Source organism: Panulirus ornatus, chromosome 45, assembly GCF_036320965.1.
Source record: "Panulirus ornatus isolate Po-2019 chromosome 45, ASM3632096v1, whole genome shotgun sequence".
Classification (NCBI taxonomy): Eukaryota; Metazoa; Arthropoda; class Malacostraca; order Decapoda; family Palinuridae; genus Panulirus; species Panulirus ornatus.
The window spans coordinates 207,795-229,810 of NC_092268.1; the positions used below are offsets into that span (position 1 = coordinate 207,795).

General features: G+C 40.9%; 1 protein-coding gene and 1 long non-coding RNA gene across 10 annotated transcripts in view; both read left to right on the forward strand.

The window, feature by feature from the left end:
• The window catches only part of LOC139762976 (uncharacterized), a 198,358-nt gene extending 188,487 nt beyond the window's left edge, over window positions 1–9,871 (forward strand). Inside the window, exons 4-6 of the long non-coding RNA XR_011715922.1 lie at window positions 6,434–6,593; window positions 8,852–8,998; window positions 9,216–9,871. This is a non-coding gene — a long non-coding RNA (uncharacterized lncRNA). The remainder of the gene's footprint in view (window positions 1–6,433; window positions 6,594–8,851; window positions 8,999–9,215) is intronic.
• The window catches only part of IleRS (Isoleucyl-tRNA synthetase), a 415,824-nt gene that overhangs the window by 63,657 nt on the left and 330,151 nt on the right, over window positions 1–22,016 (forward strand). The window lies entirely within an intron of this gene.

Here is a 22,016-nt window from a genome sequence, read left to right on the forward strand (position 1 = left end):
TCTTGGTTCCTTTCCTCAAACATACTACCTATCTCTCCTTCTTTCACATCTTGGTTACATCCACACACATTGAGACACCCCAATCTGAGTCTACGAGGAGGATGAGCACTCCCCGCGTGACTCCTTCTGTTTCCCATTTTTTAGAAAGTTAAAATTACAAGGAGAGGAGGATTTCTGGCCCCCCGCTCCTGTCCCCTCTAGTCGCCTTCTACGACACGTGAGGAATGCATGGGAGGTATTCTTTCACCCCTATCCCCAGAGATAATATATATATATATATATATATATATATATATATATATATATATATATTTTTTTTTTTTTTTTTTTTTTTTTACTTTGTCGCTGTCTCCCGCGTTTGCGAGGTAGCGCAGGGAAACAGACGAAACAAATGGCCCAACCCCCCCCCATACACATGTATATACATACGTCCACACACGCAAATATACATACCTACACAGCTTTCCATGGTTTACCCCAGACGCTCCACATGTCTTGATTCAATCCACTGACAGCACGTCAACCCCGATATACCACATCGCTCCAATTCACTCTATTCCTTGCCCTCCTTTCACCCTCCTGCATGTTCAGGCCCCGATCACACAAAATCTTTTTCACTCCATCTTTCTACCTCCAATTTGGTCTCCCTCTTCTCCTCGTTCCCTCCACCTCCGACACATATATCCTCTTGGTCAACCTTTCCTCACTCATTCTCTCCATGTGCCCAAACCATTTCAAAACACCCTCTTCTGCTCTCTCAACCACGCTCTTTTTATTTCCACACATCTCTCTTACCCTTACGTTACTTACTCGATCAAACCACCTCACACCACACATTGTCCTCAAACATCTCATTTCCAGCACATCCATCCTCCTGTGCACAACTCTATCCATAGCCCACGCCTCGCAACCATACAACATTGTTGGAACCACTATTCCTTCAAACATACCCATTTTTGCTTTCCGAGATAATGTTCTCGACTTCCACACATTCTTCAAGGCTCCCAGAATTTTCGCCCCCTCCCCCACCCTATGATCCACTTCCACTTCCATGGTTCCATCCGCTGCCAGATCCACTCCCAGATATCTAAAACACTTCACTTCCTCCAGTTTTTCTCCATTCAAACTCACCTCCCAATTGACTTGACCCTCAACCCTACTGTACCTAATAACCTTGCTCTTATTCACATTTACTCTTAACTTTCTTCTTCCACACACTTTACCAAACTCAGTCACCAGCTTCTGCAGTTTCTCACATGAATCAGCCACCAGCGCTGTATCATCAGCGAACAACAACTGACTCGCTTCCCAAGCTCTCTCATCCCCAACAGACTTCATACTTGCCCCTCTTTCCAAAACTCTTGCATTTACCTCCCTAACAACCCCATCCATAAACAAATTAAACAACCATGGAGACATCACACACCCCTGCCGCAAACCTACATTCACTGAGAACCAATCACTTTCCTCTCTTCCTACACGTACACATGCCTTACATCCTCGATAAAAACTTTTCACTGCTTCTAACAACTTTCCTCCCACACCATATATTCTTAATACCTTCCACAGAGCATCTCTATCAACTCTATCATATGCCTTCTCCAGATCCATAAATGCTACATACAAATCCATTTGCTTTTCTAAGTATTTCTCACATACATTCTTCAAAGCAAACACCTGATCCACACATCCTCTACCACTTCTGAAACCACACTGCTCTTCCCCAATCTGATGCTCTGTACATGCCTTCACCCTCTCAGTCAATACCCTCCCATATAATTTACCAGGAATACTCAACAAACTTATACCTCTGTAATTTGAGCACTCACTCTTATCCCCTTTGCCTTTGTACAATGGCACTATGCACGCATTCCGCCAATCCTCAGGCACCTCACCATGAGTCATACATACATTAAATAACCTTACCAACCAGTCAACAATACAGTCACCCCCTTTTTTAATAAATTCCACTGCAATACCATCCAAACCTGCTGCCTTGCCGGCTTTCATCTTCCGCAAAGCTTTTACTACCTCTTCTCTGTTTACCAAATCATTTTCCCTAACCCTCTCACCTTGCACACCACCTCGACCAAAACGACCTATATCTGCCACTCTATCATCAAGCACATTCAACAATCCTTCAAAATACTCACTCCATCTCCTTCTCACATCACCACTACTTGTTATCACCTCCCCATTTCCGCCCTTCACTGAAGTTCCCATTTGCTCCCTTGTCTTACGCACTTTATTTACCTCCTTCCAGAACATCTTTTTATTCTCCCTAAAATTTAATGATACTCTCTCACCCCAACTCTCATTTGCCCTTTTTTTCACCTCTTGCACCTTTCTCTTGACTTCCTGTCTCTTTCTTTTATACATCTCCCACTCAATTGCATTTTTTCCCTGCAAAAATCGTCCAAATGCCTCTCTCTTCTCTTTCACTAATACTCTTACTTCTTCATCCCACCACTCACTACCCTTTCTAATCAACCCACCTCCCACTCTTCTCATGCCACAAGCATCTTTTGCGCAATCCATCACTGATTCCCTAAATACATCCCATTCCTCCCCCACTCCCCTTACTTCCATTGTTCTCACCTTTTTCCATTCTGTACACAGTCTCTCCTGGTACTTCCTCACACAGGTCTCCTTCCCAAGCTCACTTACTCTCACCACCCTCTTCACCCCAACATTCACTCTTCTTTTCTGAAAACCCATACAAATCTTCATCTTAGCCTCCTCAAGATAATGATCAGACATCCCTCCAGTTGCACCTCTCAGCACATTAACATCCAAAAGTCTCTCTTTCGCACGCCTGTCAATTAACACGTAATCCAATAACACTCTCTGGCCATCTATCCCTCATACATAAGTATACTTATGTATATCTCGCTTTTTAAACCAGGTATTCCCATATATTATATATATATATATATATATATATATATATATATATATATATATATATATATATGTATATATATATATATATAAAAATATATATATATATATTTTTTTCTTTTTGCTTTGTCGCTGTGTCCCGTGTTTGCGAGGTAGCGCAAGGAAACAGACGAAAGAAATTGCCCAACCCACCCCCATACACATGTATATACATACGTCCACACACGCAAATATACATACCTACACAGCTTTCCATGGTTTACCCCAGACGCTTCACATGCCCTGATTCAATCCACTGACAGCACGTCAACCCCTGTATACCACATCGATCCAATTCACTCTATTCCTTGCCCTCCTTTCACCCTCCTGCATGTTCAGGCCCCGATCACACAAAATATTTTTCACTCCATCTTTCCACCTCCAATTTGGTCTCCCACTTCTCCTTGTTCCCTCCACCTCTGACACATATATCCTCTTGGTCAATCTTTCCTCACTCATTCTCTCCATGTGCCCAAACCATTTCAAAACACCCTCTTTTGCTCTCTCAACCACGCTCTTTTTATTTCCACACACCTCTCTTACCCTTACGTTACATACTCGATCAAACCACCTCACACCACACATTGTCCTCAAACATCTCATTTCCAGCACATCCATCCTCCTGCGCACAACTCTATCCATAGCCCACGCCTCGCAACCATACAACATTGTTGGAACCACTATTCCTTCAAACATACCCATTTTTGCTTTCCGAGATAATGTTCTCGACTTCCACACATTCTTCAAGGCTCCCAGGATTTTCGCCCCCTCCCCCACCCTGTGATCCACTTCCGCTTCCATGGTTCCATCCGCTGCCAGATCCACTCCCAGATATCTAAAACACTTTACTTCCTCCAGTTTTTCTCCATTCTAACTTACCTCCCAGTTGACTTGACCCCCAACCCTACTGTACCTAATAACCTTGCTCTTATTCACATTTACTCTTAACTTTCTTCTTTCACACACTTTACCAAACTCATTCACCAGCTTCTGCAGTTTCTCACATGAATCAGCCACCAGCGCTGTATCATCAGCGAACAACAACTGACTCACTTCCCAAGCTCTCTCATCCCCAACAGACTTCATACTTGCCCCTCTTTCCAAAACTCTTGCATTCACCTCCCTAATAACCCCATCCATAAACAAATTAAACAACCATGGAGACATCACACACCCCTGCCGCAAACCTACATTCACTGAGAACCAATCACTTTCCTCTCTTCCTACACGTACACATGCCTTACATCCTCGATAAAAACTTTTCACTGCTTCTAACAAGGTTTTTAAAAGCTATTTTTTATATAATGGAGTTTCTACTATCCTCAGCAAAAGGGGGTAGAACACTTCTCTTAAACCTGTGCTCTAGTGCGTCTTGATTCTTCCATGCTTTCACATCACTACAATTGTTTCCATAAACTAATTTTTTTTTCATTACACATTTTACCTAATGGGATTGCAAAAGAGCATTGCAAGTCTTTTTCCCAGTACCTTCTGTGGTTGTAAACAACCTTGCCCTTGGATATAACGTCATGTCCATCCTCTGCATTTTCATTCTTCAAAAAGTCATTTAGACTTGGATAACATATCCTCCCAACTTTCTTTTTTCACTGGCTTGTTATTCATTTAGACTTGGATAACATATCCTCCCAACTTTCTTTTTTCACTGGCCTGTTATTCAGTAAAAGTGGAGCTTTGTAAGACTCTTTCACATTAGTTCCCATGGTTGTCAGTGACCTCACCTCTATGTGTCTGGGCCATAATCTGCACTTGTCTTGGAGTTGAATTACAATAAACAGCAATTGTCAGGACTTGGCAATCTCTTCATATCAGTGTCCTACACTCTTGCTTGTTTGAGAGGTAACCACCTAGAGTTGGACCAAACCCTCTCAAGACCTCATTTGATTAAGGTTACACCCAATTGAACAAGGACTCATGTGTTGTGACTGATGCCATTAGGGCACATAAAAACTTTCATTCTTGTACTACCAGGAATTTAGAGAGTCCTTTAATTCCAACACACCACCACAATATCATTGCTCTCTTCTCTTTCAGTGCCCTCTGCTCCATCATAACATTTCATTTTCTTGCACAACTGACCTCTAGTCTTCACTCTACTTCTTCCATTGTTACCCTCCCTGCCACTCTCGGTACTTGTCCATCACCTGCGATATCAAGACTCCAGTTACTTTGAGTTCTTTTTCACAGTCATCATCCCAGGTCTTATCCCAAGACAACTTCATGCCTGTAGCATATAACTATTTAAACACACTTACAGCCTGCACATCACTCCTGGATCTACAAGTGTCACTTATTCTGTTGCTTGGCTATTACCAAAATATGTAAATGAGCTTGATTTTTAATGATGCTGACTTGGTAAGGTAGGAGAGGCAGTTGGATATGAAAAAAGCGTGAACTGGTCTTTTGAAAGGTATGGAGTGGGCCGGTCATCTTCCCAGAACTAAGAGTGAGTGGAACAACTACCATTGATCAGACTGTTAACATCAGGAACCCCTTAGAAGGGAGCTCAGCCAATCAATCCTTGGAGGAATATGTTGCAGCTGTAAGCGAGCTTCAGGTATTTAAAATGAATGTTCTCTTGGTTATTTCCACAAAAAATGGGATGAGGGAGTGGCAAGTCTGATAATGCTCATAATCAAATAATGGTTATACTTCAAAAAAGTCAAAACCTTACTGATCGTACATGAGAATTCCCTTTTATGACAGGATACTGGCTTTACATTTGCTGTACCATCTAGTAACTTGGTTGAATAACCACTTGGTGATACTTGCAGACAGAGGTACAGCTTCTGAAGGATGCCCTTCCTACAGTGTTGTACCACTCCGGCCAGCAAGCTATCACTGGATTTATAAATGCTGCATCCCTCGCTGTTGATAATGCCCATTTTGATGAACTGACTTTACATAAGGTGAGTGAGTTGCATCATACCACTTGAGATATAAAACACTTCAAAGTTCTGATTCTGGAAAGGGATGTTAAAAGATTATTAAACCAATGGAAATTTTTTTGAGAATTTGAGGGGATATCACTTTGTAAATGTGGATTCAAGTAGGCATACTTCTTGCATTGCAAACCAGTATGAAACTGGTGTCCTTTATATGGTTAATACTGCTTTATACTGGCTACTAAACATGTTGTGTTATATACATAGGATGTCTATATTTGGTTTGCTGTTTATCGAATGGATCAGGTGCACAGTTGGCTGACTCGTATATTCCTGCACTTTAAGTCGATGTATGTGAGCAAACCAAGGCTGTATGCTCATGATTTAATACATATAACTGGGAACCAAAAACTGTTGTGTTGGCCTTCATAATTTTAGACAAACTAGCAGGCATATCTGTAGATTAGTGGTGTTCAGTGCTAATAATAGTAATAGTAGAGGAAATGGAGTTTAGTGGTTCTGACATATTGGGGTAAAGGAATATAATGAATAGTACGTGCTTGCTTTTGGTTAAGCATTTCACTTTGCAGGTGAATGGCCACTTGCTAGACAGCATAACCCGAGAGTTCCTACTAGATGGTGTAGATCAGAATGTACAGGAAAGTTGGCTTGCAAAGTACATGGAAGTGGATGTCTTCACCACCCTTGGCAGTCCCATAGCAGGAACGATCTCTGGAGTGCTAACTAGTGGTAGGTTTTCTGCTACATAATGGTCTTGTTTTAATCTAGTTGGGCATAGGAATGGGAAAAGTGACCTAACCTAACCTAACCTAACCTAACCTCACCTCCAGCCTGCTGTCTGTTGCTCCTACCATTTTGCCGAAAGGGTGGGCTACAGCATAGCTCTCACCATAGGAAAATCTCGGGTTTGATGAATGAGTAGCATGAGTAAAGTTTTGTGTGTAACAAGGAGAGATTGTATGCTTGTGGACAGAATACCAGCAGTCTACATATGGCTGAGACAGAAAGAAAGACGGCTGTCTGGATTGGAGGAGTGCAGCTTGACAGCCACTGAAGTTCTGGCTCAGTATGCAGTTATCACTAATCCTCATGATACCTAGGTGGGTAGGATCAGGAGTATCACTTCTTTATCCCATGTTTCACATGCCATACACATAATTTGTCTATGTAAGTATTTAAACCTTTCAATGCCCTGGTTTTATTTAGCTTATGTGTGTGCCATTTTTTAATTTCTCTTGGTATTGCAGCACAACAAGCCACTTTTGTAAACCCTCTTCCTCTTGCTACTTTATTTTAGACTATTTTTTCTTCATTTGTTCATTACAGACTTTCACACATTTACCAAAAAATGGCATTCGAACTGCCACTCCCTTTAACATACTTGCATATAACAACTTTTTCTGTGCAAGCCAGTGAATTGCAACAGGCCAATTATGCATGTTAATGCTCAGTCCCTCACATGTATACTCTTGCCCATGTGCAGCTTATTGAATCCAGTATTCCCAATCACCACTCCTCTTTCAGCAACTGTCAAAGCACTCGCTTGGCCTTTTAAATGTAAAGTGGAACTCCCTTTAATGGGTGTCCATGGCAGTAGTCTCTCCATATCTAGGGAACTCCAGTGCCACTTCATAGCCTCTATTGCTTCACCCTTAACAGGCCACGTAGAGGGCTTCTACCTAATGTTCCTTCCGCCAATTTGCCAAAAGTCAAGGCTATTGAATGGTGCTCCGCAGGAAAATTGGTTACGAATAATGATCTATGCGAGTCTAGTGTTGTATATGACAAGGAGAGATGCATGTTTCTGGACAGAATGCCAGTAGTCTACTTGTAGTTGAGGTTTTTAAAAGCTATTTTTTATATAATGGAGTTTATACTATCCTCAGCAAAAGGGGGTAGAACACTTCTCTTAAACCTGTGCTCTAGTGCATCTTGATTCTTCCATGCTTTCACATCACTACAATTGTTTCCATAAACTAATTTTTTTTCATTAGACATTATACCTAATGGGATTGCAAAAGAGCATTGCAAGTCTTTTTCCCAGTACCTTCTGTGGTTGTAAACAGCCTTGCCCTTGGATATAATGTCTTGTCCATCCTCTGCATTTTCATTCTTCAAAAAGTCATTTAGACTTGGATAACAATATCCTCCCAACTTTCTTTTTTCACTGGCCTGTTTTCATTTAGACTTGGATAACATATCCTCCCAACTTTCTTTTTTCACTGGCCTGTTATTCAGTAAAAGTGGAGCTTTGTAAGGCTCTTTCCCATTAGTTCCCATGCTTGTCAGTGACCTCACCTCTATGTGTCTGGGCCATAATCTGCACTTGTCTTGGAGTTGAATTACAATAAACAGCGACTGTCAGCACTTGGCAATCTCTTCATATCAGTGTCCTACACTCTTGCACGTTTGAGAGGTAACCACCTAGAGTTGGACCAAACCCTCTCAAGACCTCATTTGATTAAGGCTACACCCAATTGAACAAGGACTCGTGTGTTGTGACTGATGCCATTAAGGCACATAAAAACTTTCATTCTTGTACTACCAGGAATTTAGAGAGTCCTTTAATTCCAACACACCACCACAATATCATTGCTCTCTTCTCTTTCAGTGCCCTCTGCTCCATCATAACATTTCATTTTCTTGCACAACTGACCTCTAGTCTTCACTCTACTTCTTCCATTGTTACCCTCCCTGCCACTCTCGGTACTTGTCCATCACCTGCGATATCAAGACTCCAGTTACTTTGAGTTCTTTTTCACAGTCATCATCCCAGGTCTTATCCCAAGACAACTTCATGCCTGTAGCATATAACTATTTAAACACACTTACAGCCTGCACATCACTCCTGGATCTACAAGTGTCACTTATTCTGTTGCTTGGCTATTACCAAAATATGTAAATGAGCTTGATTTTTAATGATGCTGACTTGGTAAGGTAGGAGAGGCAGTTGGATATGAAAAAAGCGTGAACTGGTCTTTTGAAAGGTATGGAGTGGGCCGGTCATCTTCCCAGAACTAAGAGTGAGTGGAACAACTACCATTGATCAGACTGTTAACATCAGGAACCCCTTAGAAGGGAGCTCAGCCAATCAATCCTTGGAGGAATATGTTGCAGCTGTAAGCGAGCTTCAGGTATTTAAAATGAATGTTCTCTTGGTTATTTCCACAAAAAATGGGATGAGGGAGTGGCAAGTCTGATAATGCTCATAATCAAATAATGGTTATACTTCAAAAAAGTCAAAACCTTACTGATCGTACATGAGAATTCCCTTTTATGACAGGATACTGGCTTTACATTTGCTGTACCATCTAGTAACTTGGTTGAATAACCACTTGGTGATACTTGCAGACAGAGGTACAGCTTCTGAAGGATGCCCTTCCTACAGTGTTGTACCACTCCGGCCAGCAAGCTATCACTGGATTTATAAATGCTGCATCCCTCGCTGTTGATAATGCCCATTTTGATGAACTGACTTTACATAAGGTGAGTGAGTTGCATCATACCACTTGAGATATAAAACACTTCAAAGTTCTGATTCTGGAAAGGGATGTTAAAAGATTATTAAACCAATGGAAATTTTTTTGAGAATTTGAGGGGATATCACTTTGTAAATGTGGATTCAAGTAGGCATACTTCTTGCATTGCAAACCAGTATGAAACTGGTGTCCTTTATATGGTTAATACTGCTTTATACTGGCTACTAAACATGTTGTGTTATATACATAGGATGTCTATATTTGGTTTGCTGTTTATCGAATGGATCAGGTGCACAGTTGGCTGACTCGTATATTCCTGCACTTTAAGTCGATGTATGTGAGCAAACCAAGGCTGTATGCTCATGATTTAATACATATAACTGGGAACCAAAAACTGTTGTGTTGGCCTTCATAATTTTAGACAAACTAGCAGGCATATCTGTAGATTAGTGGTGTTCAGTGCTAATAATAGTAATAGTAGAGGAAATGGAGTTTAGTGGTTCTGACATATTGGGGTAAAGGAATATAATGAATAGTACGTGCTTGCTTTTGGTTAAGCATTTCACTTTGCAGGTGAATGGCCACTTGCTAGACAGCATAACCCGGGAGTTCCTACTAGATGGTGTAGATCAGAATGTACAGGAAAGTTGGCTTGCAAAGTACATGGAAGTGGATGTCTTCACCACCCTTGGCAGTCCCATAGCAGGAACGATCTCTGGAGTGCTAACTAGTGGTAGGTTTTCTGCTACATAATGGTCTTGTTTTAATCTAGTTGGGCATAGGAATGGGAAAAGTGACCTAACCTAACCTAACCTAACCTAACCTAACCTAACCTAACCTAACCTCACCTCACCTCCAGCCTGCTGTCTGTTGCTCCTACCATTTTGCCGAAAGGGTGGGCTACAGCATAGCTCTCACCATAGGAAAATCTCAGGGTTTGATGAATGAGTAGCATGAGTAAAGTTTTGTGTGTAACAAGGAGAGATTGTATGCTTGTGGACAGAATACCAGCAGTCTACATATGGCTGAGACAGAAAGAAAGACGGCTGTCTGGATCGGAGGAGTGCAGCTTGACAACCACTGAAGTGCTGGCTCAGTATGCAGTTATCACTAATCCTCATGATACCTAGGTGGGTAGGATCAGGAGTATCACTTCTTTATCCCATCTTTCACATGCCATACACATCATTTGTCTATGTAAGTATTTAAACCTTTCAATGCCCTGGTTTTATTTAGCTTATGTGTGTGCCATTTTTTAATTTCTCTAGGTATTGCAGCACAACAAGCCACTTTTCTAAACCCTCTTCCTCTTGCTACTTTATTTTAGACTGTTTTTTCTTCATTTGTTCATTACAGACTTTCACACATTACTTCACCAAAAAATGGCATTCCACCTGCCACTCCCTTTAACATACTTGCATATAAGAACCTTTTCTGTGCAAGCCAGTGAATTGCAACAGGCCAATTATGCATGTTAATGCTCAGTCCCTCACATGTATACTCTTGCCCATGTGCAGCTTATTGAATCCAGTATTCCCAATTACCACTCCTCTTTCAGCAACTGTCAAAGCACTCGCTTGGCCTTTTAAATGTAAAGTGGAACTCCCTTAAATGGGTGTCCATGGCAGTAGTCTCTCCATATCTAGGGAACTCCAGTGCCACTTCATAGCCTCTATTGCTTCACCCTTAACAAGCCACGTAGAGTGCTTCTACCTAATGTTCCTTATTATTACTATTACCTAATGCTCCAGCCTAAATGTTCCTACATACTGCTACCATCTGTTGCTTCCACCAATTTGCCAAAAGTCAAGGCTATTGAATGGTGCTCCACAGGAAAATCGGTTACGAATAATGATCTATGCGAGTCAAGTGTTGTATATGACAAGGAGAGATGCATGTTTCTGGACAGAATGCCAGTAGTCTACTTGTAGTTAAGGTTTTTAAAAGCTATTTTTTATATAATGGAGTTTATGCTATCCTCAGCAAAAGGGGGTAGAACACTTCTCTTAAACCTGTGCTCTAGTGCGTCTTGATTCTTCCATGCTTTCACATCACTACAATTGTTTCCATAAACTAATTTTTTTTCATTAGACATTTTACCTAATGGGATTGCAAAAGAGCATTGCAAGTCTTTTTCCCAGTACCTTCTGTGGTTGTAAACAGCCTTGCCCTTGGATATAATGTCTTGTCCATCCTCTGCATTTTCATTCTTCAAAAAGTCATTTAGACTTGGATAACAATATCCTCCCAGCTCTCTTTTTTCACTGGCCGGTTTTCATTTAGACTTGGATAACATATCCTCCCAACTTTCTTTTTTCACTGGCCTGTTATTCAGTAAAAGTGGAGCTTTGTAAGGCTCTTTCCCATTAGTTCCCATGCTTGTCAGTGACCTCACCTCTATGTGTCTGGGCCATAATCTGCACTTGTCTTGGAGTTGAATTACAATAAACAGCGATTGTCAGCACTTGGCAATCTCTTCATATCAGTGTCCTACACTCTTGCACGTTTGAGAGGTAACCACCTAGAGTTGGACCAAACCCTCTCAAGACCTCATTTGATTAAGGCCACACCCAATTGAACAAGGACTCGTGTGTTGTGACTGATGCCATTAGGGCACATAAAAACTTTCATTCTTGTACTACCAGCAATTTAGAGAGTCCTTTAATTCCAACACACCACCACAATATCATTGCTCTCTTCTCTTTCAGTGCCCTCTGCTCCATCATAACATTTCATTTTCTTGCACAACTGACCTCTAGTCTTCACTCTACTTCTTCCATTGTTACCCTCCCTGCCACTCTCGGTACTTGTCCATCACCTGCGATATCAAGACTCCAGTTACTTTGAGTTCTTTTTCACAGTCATCATCCCAGGTCTTATCCCAAGACAACTTCATGCCTGTAGCATATAACTATTTAAACACACTTACAGCCTGCACATCACTCCTGGATCTACAAGTGTCACTTATTCTGTTGCTTGGCTATTACCAAAATATGTAAATGAGCTTGATTTTTAATGATGCTGACTTGGTAAGGTAGGAGAGGCAGTTGGATATGAAAAAAGCGTGAACTGGTCTTTTGAAAGGTATGGAGTGGGCCGGTCATCTTCCCAGAACTAAGAGTGAGTGGAACAACTACCATTGATCAGACTGTTAACATCAGGAACCCCTTAGAAGGGAGCTCAGCCAATCAATCCTTGGAGGAATATGTTGCAGCTGTAAGCGAGCTTCAGGTATTTAAAATGAATGTTCTCTTGGTTATTTCCACAAAAAATGGGATGAGGGAGTGGCAAGTCTGATAATGCTCATAATCAAATAATGGTTATACTTCAAAAAAGTCAAAACCTTACTGATCGTACATGAGAATTCCCTTTTATGACAGGATACTGGCTTTACATTTGCTGTACCATCTAGTAACTTGGTTGAATAACCACTTGGTGATACTTGCAGACAGAGGTACAGCTTCTGAAGGATGCCCTTCCTACAGTGTTGTACCACTCCGGCCAGCAAGCTATCACTGGATTTATAAATGCTGCATCCCTCGCTGTTGATAATGCCCATTTTGATGAACTGACTTTACATAAGGTGAGTGAGTTGCATCATACCACTTGAGATATAAAACACTTCAAAGTTCTGATTCTGGAAAGGGATGTTAAAAGATTATTAAACCAATGGAAATTTTTTTGAGAATTTGAGGGGATATCACTTTGTAAATGTGGATTCAAGTAGGCATACTTCTTGCATTGCAAACCAGTATGAAACTGGTGTCCTTTATATGGTTAATACTGCTTTATACTGGCTACTAAACATGTTGTGTTATATACATAGGATGTCTATATTTGGTTTGCTGTTTATCGAATGGATCAGGTGCACAGTTGGCTGACTCGTATATTCCTGCACTTTAAGTCGATGTATGTGAGCAAACCAAGGCTGTATGCTCATGATTTAATACATATAACTGGGAACCAAAAACTGTTGTGTTGGCCTTCATAATTTTAGACAAACTAGCAGGCATATCTGTAGATTAGTGGTGTTCAGTGCTAATAATAGTAATAGTAGAGGAAATGGAGTTTAGTGGTTCTGACATATTGGGGTAAAGGAATATAATGAATAGTACGTGCTTGCTTTTGGTTAAGCATTTCACTTTGCAGGTGAATGGCCACTTGCTAGACAGCATAACCCGGGAGTTCCTACTAGATGGTGTAGATCAGAATGTACAGGAAAGTTGGCTTGCAAAGTACATGGAAGTGGATGTCTTCACCACCCTTGGCAGTCCCATAGCAGGAACGATCTCTGGAGTGCTAACTAGTGGTAGGTTTTCTGCTACATAATGGTCTTGTTTTAATCTAGTTGGGCATAGGAATGGGAAAAGTGACCTAACCTAACCTAACCTAACCTAACCTAACCTCACCTCACCTCCAGCCTGCTGTCTGTTGCTCCTACCATTTTGCCGAAAGGGTGGGCTACAGCATAGCTCTCACCATAGGAAAATCTCAGGTTTGATGAATGAGTAGCATGAGTAAAGTTCTGTGTGTAACAAGGAGAGATTGTATGCTTGTGGACAGAATACCAGCAGTCTACATATGGCTGAGACAGAAAGAAAGACGGCTGTCTGGATCGGAGGAGTGCAGCTTGACAACCACTGAAGTGCTGGCTCAGTATGCAGTTTTCACTAATCCTCATGATACCTAGGTGGGTAGGATCAGGAGTATCACATCTTTATCCCATCTTTCACATGCAATACACATCGTTTGTCTATGTAAGTATTTAAACCTTTCAATGCCCTGGTTTTATTTAGCTTATGTGTGTGCCATTTTTTAATTTCTCTAGGTATTGCAGCACAACAAGCCACTTTTCTAAACCCTCTTCCTCTTGCTACTTTATTTTAGACTGTTTTTTCTTCATTTGTTCATTACAGACTTTCACACATTACTTCACCAAAAAATGGCATTCCACCTGCCACTCCCTTTAACATATTTGCATATAAGAACCTTTTCTGTGCAAGCCAGTGAATTGCAACAGGCCAATTATGCATGTTAATGCTCAGTCCCTCACATGTATACTCTTGCCCATGTGCAGCTTATTGAATCCAGTATTCCCAATTACCACTCCTCTTTCAGCAACTGTCAAAGCACTCGCTTGGCCTTTTAAATGTAAAGTGGAACTCCCTTAAATGGGTGTCCATGGCAGTAGTCTCTCCATATCTGGGGAACTCCAGTGCCACTTCATAGCCTCTATTGCTTCACCCTTAACAAGCCACGTAGAGTGCTTCTACCTAATGTTCCTTATTATTACTATTACCTAATGCTCCAGCCTAAATGTTCCTACATACTGCTACCATCTGTTGCTTCCACCAGTTTGCCAAAAGTCAAGGCTATTGAATGGTGCTCCACAGGAAAATCGGTTACGAATAATGATCTATGCGAGTCAAGTGTTGTATATGACAAGGAGAGATGCATGTTTCTGGACAGAATGCCAGTAGTCTACTTGTAGTTAAGGTTTTTAAAAGCTATTTTTTATATAATGGAGTTTATGCTATCCTCAGCAAAAGGGGGTAGAACACTTCTCTTAAACCTGTGCTCTAGTGCGTCTTGATTCTTCCATGCTTTCACATCACTACAATTGTTTCCATAAACTAATTTTTTTTTCATTAGACATTTTACCTAATGGGATTGCAAAAGAGCATTGCAAGTCTTTTTCCCAGTACCTTCTGTGGTTGTAAACAACCTTGCCCTTGGATATAATGTCTTGTCCATCCTCTGCATTTTCATTCTTCAAAAAGTCATTTAGACTTGGATAACATATCCTCCCAACTTTCTTTTTTCACTGGCCTGTTATTCAGTAAAAGTGGAGCTTTGTAAGGCTCTTTCCCATTAGTTCCCATGCTTGTCAGTGACCTCACCTCTATGTGTCTGGGCCATAATCTGCACTTGTCTTGGAGTTGAATTACAATAAACAGCGATTGTCAGCACTTGGCAATCTCTTCATACCAGTGTCCTACACTCTTGCATGTTTGAGAGGTAACCACCTAGAGTTGGACCAAACCCTTTGAAGACCTCATTTGATTAAGGCTACACCCAATTGAACAAGGACTCGTGTGTTCTGACTGATGCCATTAGGGCACATAAAAACTTTCATTCTTGTACTACCAGGAATTTAGAGAGTCCTTTAATTCCAACACACCACCACAATATCATTGCTCTCTTCTCTTTCAGTGCCCTCTGCTCCATCATAACATTTCATTTTCTTGCACAACTGACCTCTAGTCTTCACTCTACTTCTTCCATTGTTACCCTCCCTGCCACTCTCGGTACTTGTCCATCACCTGCGATATCAAGACTCCAGTTACTTTGAGTTCTTTTTCACAGTCATCATCCCAGGTCTTATCCCAAGACAACTTCATGCCTGTAGCATATAACTATTTAAACACACTTACAGCCTGCACATCACTCCTGGATCTACAAGTGTCACTTATTCTGTTGCTTGGCTATTACCAAAATATGTAAATGAGCTTGATTTTTAATGATGCTGACTTGGTAAGGTAGGAGAGGCAGTTGGATATGAAAAAAGCGTGAACTGGTCTTTTGAAAGGTATGGAGTGGGCCGGTCATCTTCCCAGAACTAAGAGTGAGTGGAACAACTACCATTGATCAGACTGTTAACATCAGGAACCCCTTAGAAGGGAGCTCAGCCAATCAATCCTTGGAGGAATATGTTGCAGCTGTAAGCGAGCTTCAGGTATTTAAAATGAATGTTCTCTTGGTTATTTCCACAAAAAATGGGATGAGGGAGTGGCAAGTCTGATAATGCTCATAATCAAATAATGGTTATACTTCAAAAAAGTCAAAACCTTACTGATCGTACATGAGAATTCCCTTTTATGACAGGATACTGGCTTTACATTTGCTGTACCATCTAGTAACTTGGTTGAATAACCACTTGGTGATACTTGCAGACAGAGGTACAGCTTCTGAAGGATGCCCTTCCTACAGTGTTGTACCACTCCGGCCAGCAAGCTATCACTGGATTTATAAATGCTGCATCCCTCGCTGTTGATAATGCCCATTTTGATGAACTGACTTTACATAAGGTGAGTGAGTTGCATCATACCACTTGAGATATAAAACACTTCAAAGTTCTGATTCTGGAAAGGGATGTTAAAAGATTATTAAACCAATGGAAATTTTTTTGAGAATTTGAGGGGATATCACTTTGTAAATGTGGATTCAAGTAGGCATACTTCTTGCATTGCAAACCAGTATGAAACTGGTGTCCTTTATATGGTTAATACTGCTTTATACTGGCTACTAAACATGTTGTGTTATATACATAGGATGTCTATATTTGGTTTGCTGTTTATCGAATGGATCAGGTGCACAGTTGGCTGACTCGTATATTCCTGCACTTTAAGTCGATGTATGTGAGCAAACCAAGGCTGTATGCTCATGATTTAATACATATAACTGGGAACCAAAAACTGTTGTGTTGGCCTTCCTAATTTTAGACAAACTAGCAGGCATATCTGTAAATTAGTGGTGTTCAGTGCTAATAATAGTAATAGTAGAGGAAATGGAGTTTAGTGGTTCTGACATATTGGGGTAAAGGAATATAATGAATAGTACGTGCTTGCTTTTGGTTAAGCATTTCACTTTGCAGGTGAATGGCCACTTGCTAGACAGCATAACCCGGGAGTTCCTACTAGATGGTGTAGATCAGAATGTACAGGAAAGTTGGCTTGCAAAGTACATGGAAGTGGATGTCTTCACCACCCTTGGCAGTCCCATAGCAGGAACGATCTCTGGAGTGCTAACTAGTGGTAGGTTTTCTGCTACATAATGGTCTTGTTTTAATCTAGTTGGGCATAGGAATGGGAAAAGTGACCTAACCTAACCTAACCTAACCTAACCTAACCTCACCTCACCTCCAGCCTGCTGTCTGTTGCTCCTACCATTTTGCCGAAAGGGTGGGCTACAGCATAGCTCTCACCATAGGAAAATCTCAGGTTTGATGAATGAGTAGCATGAGTAAAGTTTTGTGCGCAACAAGGAGAGATTGTATGCTTGTGGACAGAATACCAGCAGTCTACATATGGCTGAGACAGAAAGAAAGACGGCTGTCTGGATCGGAGGAGTGCAGCTTGACAACCACTGAAGTGCTGGCTCAGTATGCAGTTTTCACTAATCCTCATGATACCTAGGTGGGTAGGATCAGGAGTATCACTTCTTTATCCCATCTTTCACATGCAATACACATCGTTTGTCTATGTAAGTATTTAAACCTTTCAATGCCCTGGTTTTATTTAGCTTATGTGTGTGCCATTTTTTAATTTCTCTAGGTATTGCAGCACAACAAGCCACTTTTCTAAACCCTCTTCCTCTTGCTACTTTATTTTAGACTGTTTTTTCTTCATTTGTTCATTACAGACTTTCACACATTACTTCACCAAAAAATGGCATTCCACCTGCCACTCCCTTTAACATATTTGCATATAAGAACCTTTTCTGTGCAAGCCATTGAATTGCAACAGGCCAATTATGCATGTTAATGCTCAGTCCCTCACATGTATACTCTTGCCCATGTGCAGCTTATTGAATCCAGTATTCCCAATTACCACTCCTCTTTCAGCAACTGTCAAAGCACTCGCTTGGCCTTTTAAATGTAAAGTGGAACTCCCTTAAATGGGTGTCCATGGCAGTAGTCTCTCCATATCTAGGGAACTCCAGTGCCACTTCATAGCCTCTATTGCTTCACCCTTAACAAGCCACGTAGAGTGCTTCTACCTAATGTTCCTTATTATTACTATTGCCTAATGCTCCAGCCTAAATGTTCCTACATACTGCTACCATCTGTTGCTTCCACCAGTTTGCCAAAAGTCAAGGCTATTGAATGGTGCTCCACAGGAAAATCGGTTACGAATAATGATCTATGCGAGTCAAGTGTTGTATATGACAAGGAGAGATGCATGTTTCTGGACAGAATGCCAGTAGTCTACTTGTAGTTAAGGTTTTTAAAAGCTATTTTTTATATAATGGAGTTTATGCTATCCTCAGCAAAAGGGGGTAGAACACTTCTCTTAAACCTGTGCTCTAGTGCGTCTTGATTCTTCCATGCTTTCACATCACTACAATTGTTTCCATAAACTAATTTTTTTTCATTAGACATTTTACCTAATGGGATTGCAAAAGAGCATTGCAAGTCTTTTTCCCAGTACCTTCTGTGGTTGTAAACAACCTTGCCCTTGGATATAATGTCTTGTCCATCCTCTGCATTTTCATTCTTCAAAAAGTCATTTAGACTTGGATAACATATCCTCCCAACTTTCTTTTTTCACTGGCCTGTTATTCAGTAAAAGTGGAGCTTTGTAAGGCTCTTTCCCATTAGTTCCAGTGCTTGTCAGTGACCTCACCTCTATGTGTCTGGGCCATAATCTGCACTTGTCTTGGAGTTGAATTACAATAAACAGCGATTGTCAGCACTTGGCAATCTCTTCATACCAGTGTCCTACACTCTTGCATGTTTGAGAGGTAACCACCTAGAGTTGGACCAAACCCTTTGAAGACCTCATTTGATTAAGGCTACAACCAATTGAACAAGGACTCGTGTGTTCTGACTGATGCCATTAGGGTACATAAAAACTTTCATTCTTGTACTACCAGCAATTTAGAGAGTCCTTTAATTCCAACACACCACCACAATATCATTGCTCTCTTCTCTTTCAGTGCCCTCTGCTCCATCATAACATTTCATTTTCTTGCACAACTGACCTCTAGTCTTCACTCTACTTCTTCCATTGTTACCCTCCCTGCCACTCTCGGTACTTGTCCATCACCTGCGATATCAAGACTCCAGTTACTTTGAGTTCTTTTTCACAGTCATCATCCCAGGTCTTATCCCAAGACAACTTCATGCCTGTAGCATATAACTATTTAAACACACTTACAGCCTGCACATCACTCCTGGATCTACAAGTGTCACTTATTCTGTTGCTTGGCTATTACCAAAATATGTAAATGAGCTTGATTTTTAATGATGCTGACTTGGTAAGGTAGGAGAGGCAGTTGGATATGAAAAAAGCGTGAACTGGTCTTTTGAAAGGTATGGAGTGGGCCGGTCATCTTCCCAGAACTAAGAGTGAGTGGAACAACTACCATTGATCAGACTGTTAACATCAGGAACCCCTTAGAAGGGAGCTCAGCCAATCAATCCTTGGAGGAATATGTTGCAGCTGTAAGCGAGCTTCAGGTATTTAAAATGAATGTTCTCTTGGTTATTTCCACAAAAAATGGGATGAGGGAGTGGCAAGTCTGATAATGCTCATAATCAAATAATGGTTATACTTCAAAAAAGTCAAAACCTTACTGATCGTACATGAGAATTCCCTTTTATGACAGGATACTGGCTTTACATTTGCTGTACCATCTAGTAACTTGGTTGAATAACCACTTGGTGATACTTGCAGACAGAGGTACAGCTTCTGAAGGATGCCCTTCCTACAGTGTTGTACCACTCCGGCCAGCAAGCTATCACTGGATTTATAAATGCTGCATCCCTCGCTGTTGATAATGCCCATTTTGATGAACTGACTTTACATAAGGTGAGTGAGTTGCATCATACCACTTGAGATATAAAACACTTCAAAGTTCTGATTCTGGAAAGGGATGTTAAAAGATTATTAAACCAATGGAAATTTTTTTGAGAATTTGAGGGGATATCACTTTGTAAATGTGGATTCAAGTAGGCATACTTCTTGCATTGCAAACCAGTATGAAACTGGTGTCCTTTATATGGTTAATACTGCTTTATACTGGCTACTAAACATGTTGTGTTATATACATAGGATGTCTATATTTGGTTTGCTGTTTATCGAATGGATCAGGTGCACAGTTGGCTGACTCGTATATTCCTGCACTTTAAGTTGATGTATGTGAGCAAACCAAGGCTGTATGCTCATGATTTAATACATATAACTGGGAACCAAAAACTGTTGTGTTGGCCTTCATAATTTTAGACAAACTAGCAGGCATATCTGTAAATTAGTGGTGTTCAGTGCTAATAATAGTAATAGTAGAGGAAATGGAGTTTAGTGGTTCTGACATATTGGGGTAAAGGAATATAATGAATAGTACGTGCTTGCTTTTGGTTAAGCATTTCACTTTGCAGGTGAATGGCCACTTGCTAGACAGCATAACCCGGGAGTTCCTACTAGATGGTGTAGATCAGAATGTACAGGAAAGTTGGCTTGCAAAGTACATGGAAGTGGATGTCTTCACCACCCTTGGCAGTCCCATAGCAGGAACGATCTCTGGAGTGCTAACTAGTTGTAGGTTTTCTGCTACATAATGGTCTTGTTTTAATCTAGTTGGGCATAGGAATGGGAAAAGTGACCTAACCTAACCTAACCTAACCTAACCTAACCTAACCTAACCTCACCTCCAGCCTGCTGTCTGTTGCTCCTACCATTTTGCCGAAAGGGTGGGCTACAGCATAGCTCTCACCATAGGAAAATCTCGGGTTTGATGAATGAGTAGCATGAGTAAAGTTTTGTGTGTAACAAGGAGAGATTGTATGCTTGTGGACAGAATACCAGCAGTCTACATATGGCTGGGACAGAAAGAAAGATGGCTGTCTGGATTGGATGAGTGCAGCTTGACAGCCACTGAAGTTCTGGCTCAGTATGCAGTTATCACTAATCCTCATGATACCTAGGTGGGTAGGATCAGGAGTATCACTTCTTTATCCCATCTTTCACATGCCATACACATAATTTGTCTATGTAAGTATTTAAACCTTTCAATGCCCTGGTTTTATTTAGCTTATGTGTGTGCCATTTTTTAATTTCTCTTGGTATTGCAGCACAACAAGCCACTTTTGTAAACCCTCTTCCTCTTGCTACTTTATTTTAGACTATTTTTTCTTCATTTGTTCATTACAGACTTTCACACATTACTTTACCAAAAAATGGCATTCCAACTGCCACTTCCTTTAACATACTTGCATATAACAACTTTTTCTGTGCAAGCCAGTGAATTGCAACAGGCCAATTATGCATGTTAATGCTCAGTCCCTCACATGTATACTCTTGCCCATGTGCAGCTTATTGAATCCAGTATTCCCAATCACCACTCCTCTTTCAGCAACTGTCAAAGCACTCGCTTGGCCTTTTAAATGTAAAGTGGAACTCCCTTAAATGGGTGTCCATGGCAGTAGTCTCTCCATATCTAGGGAACTCCAGTGTCACTTCATAGCCTCTATTGCTTCACCCTTAACAGGCCACGTAGAGGGCCTCTACCTAATGTTCCTTCCGCCAATTTGCCAAAAGTCAAGGCTATTGAATGGTGCTCCGCAGGAAAATTGGTTACGAATAATGATCTATGCGAGTCTAGTGTTGTATATGACAAGGAGAGATGCATGTTTCTGGACAGAATGCCATTAGTCTACTTGTAGTTGAGGTTTTTAAAAGCTATTTTTTTATATAATGGAGTTTATACTATCCTCAGCAAAAGGGGGTAGAACACTTCTCTTAAACCTGTGCTCTAGTGCATCTTGATTCTTCCATGCTTTCACATCACTACAATTGTTTCCATAAACTAATTTTTTTTCATTAGACATTTTACCTAATGGGATTGCAAAAGAGCATTGCAAGTCTTTTTCCCAGTACCTTCTGTGGTTGTAAAC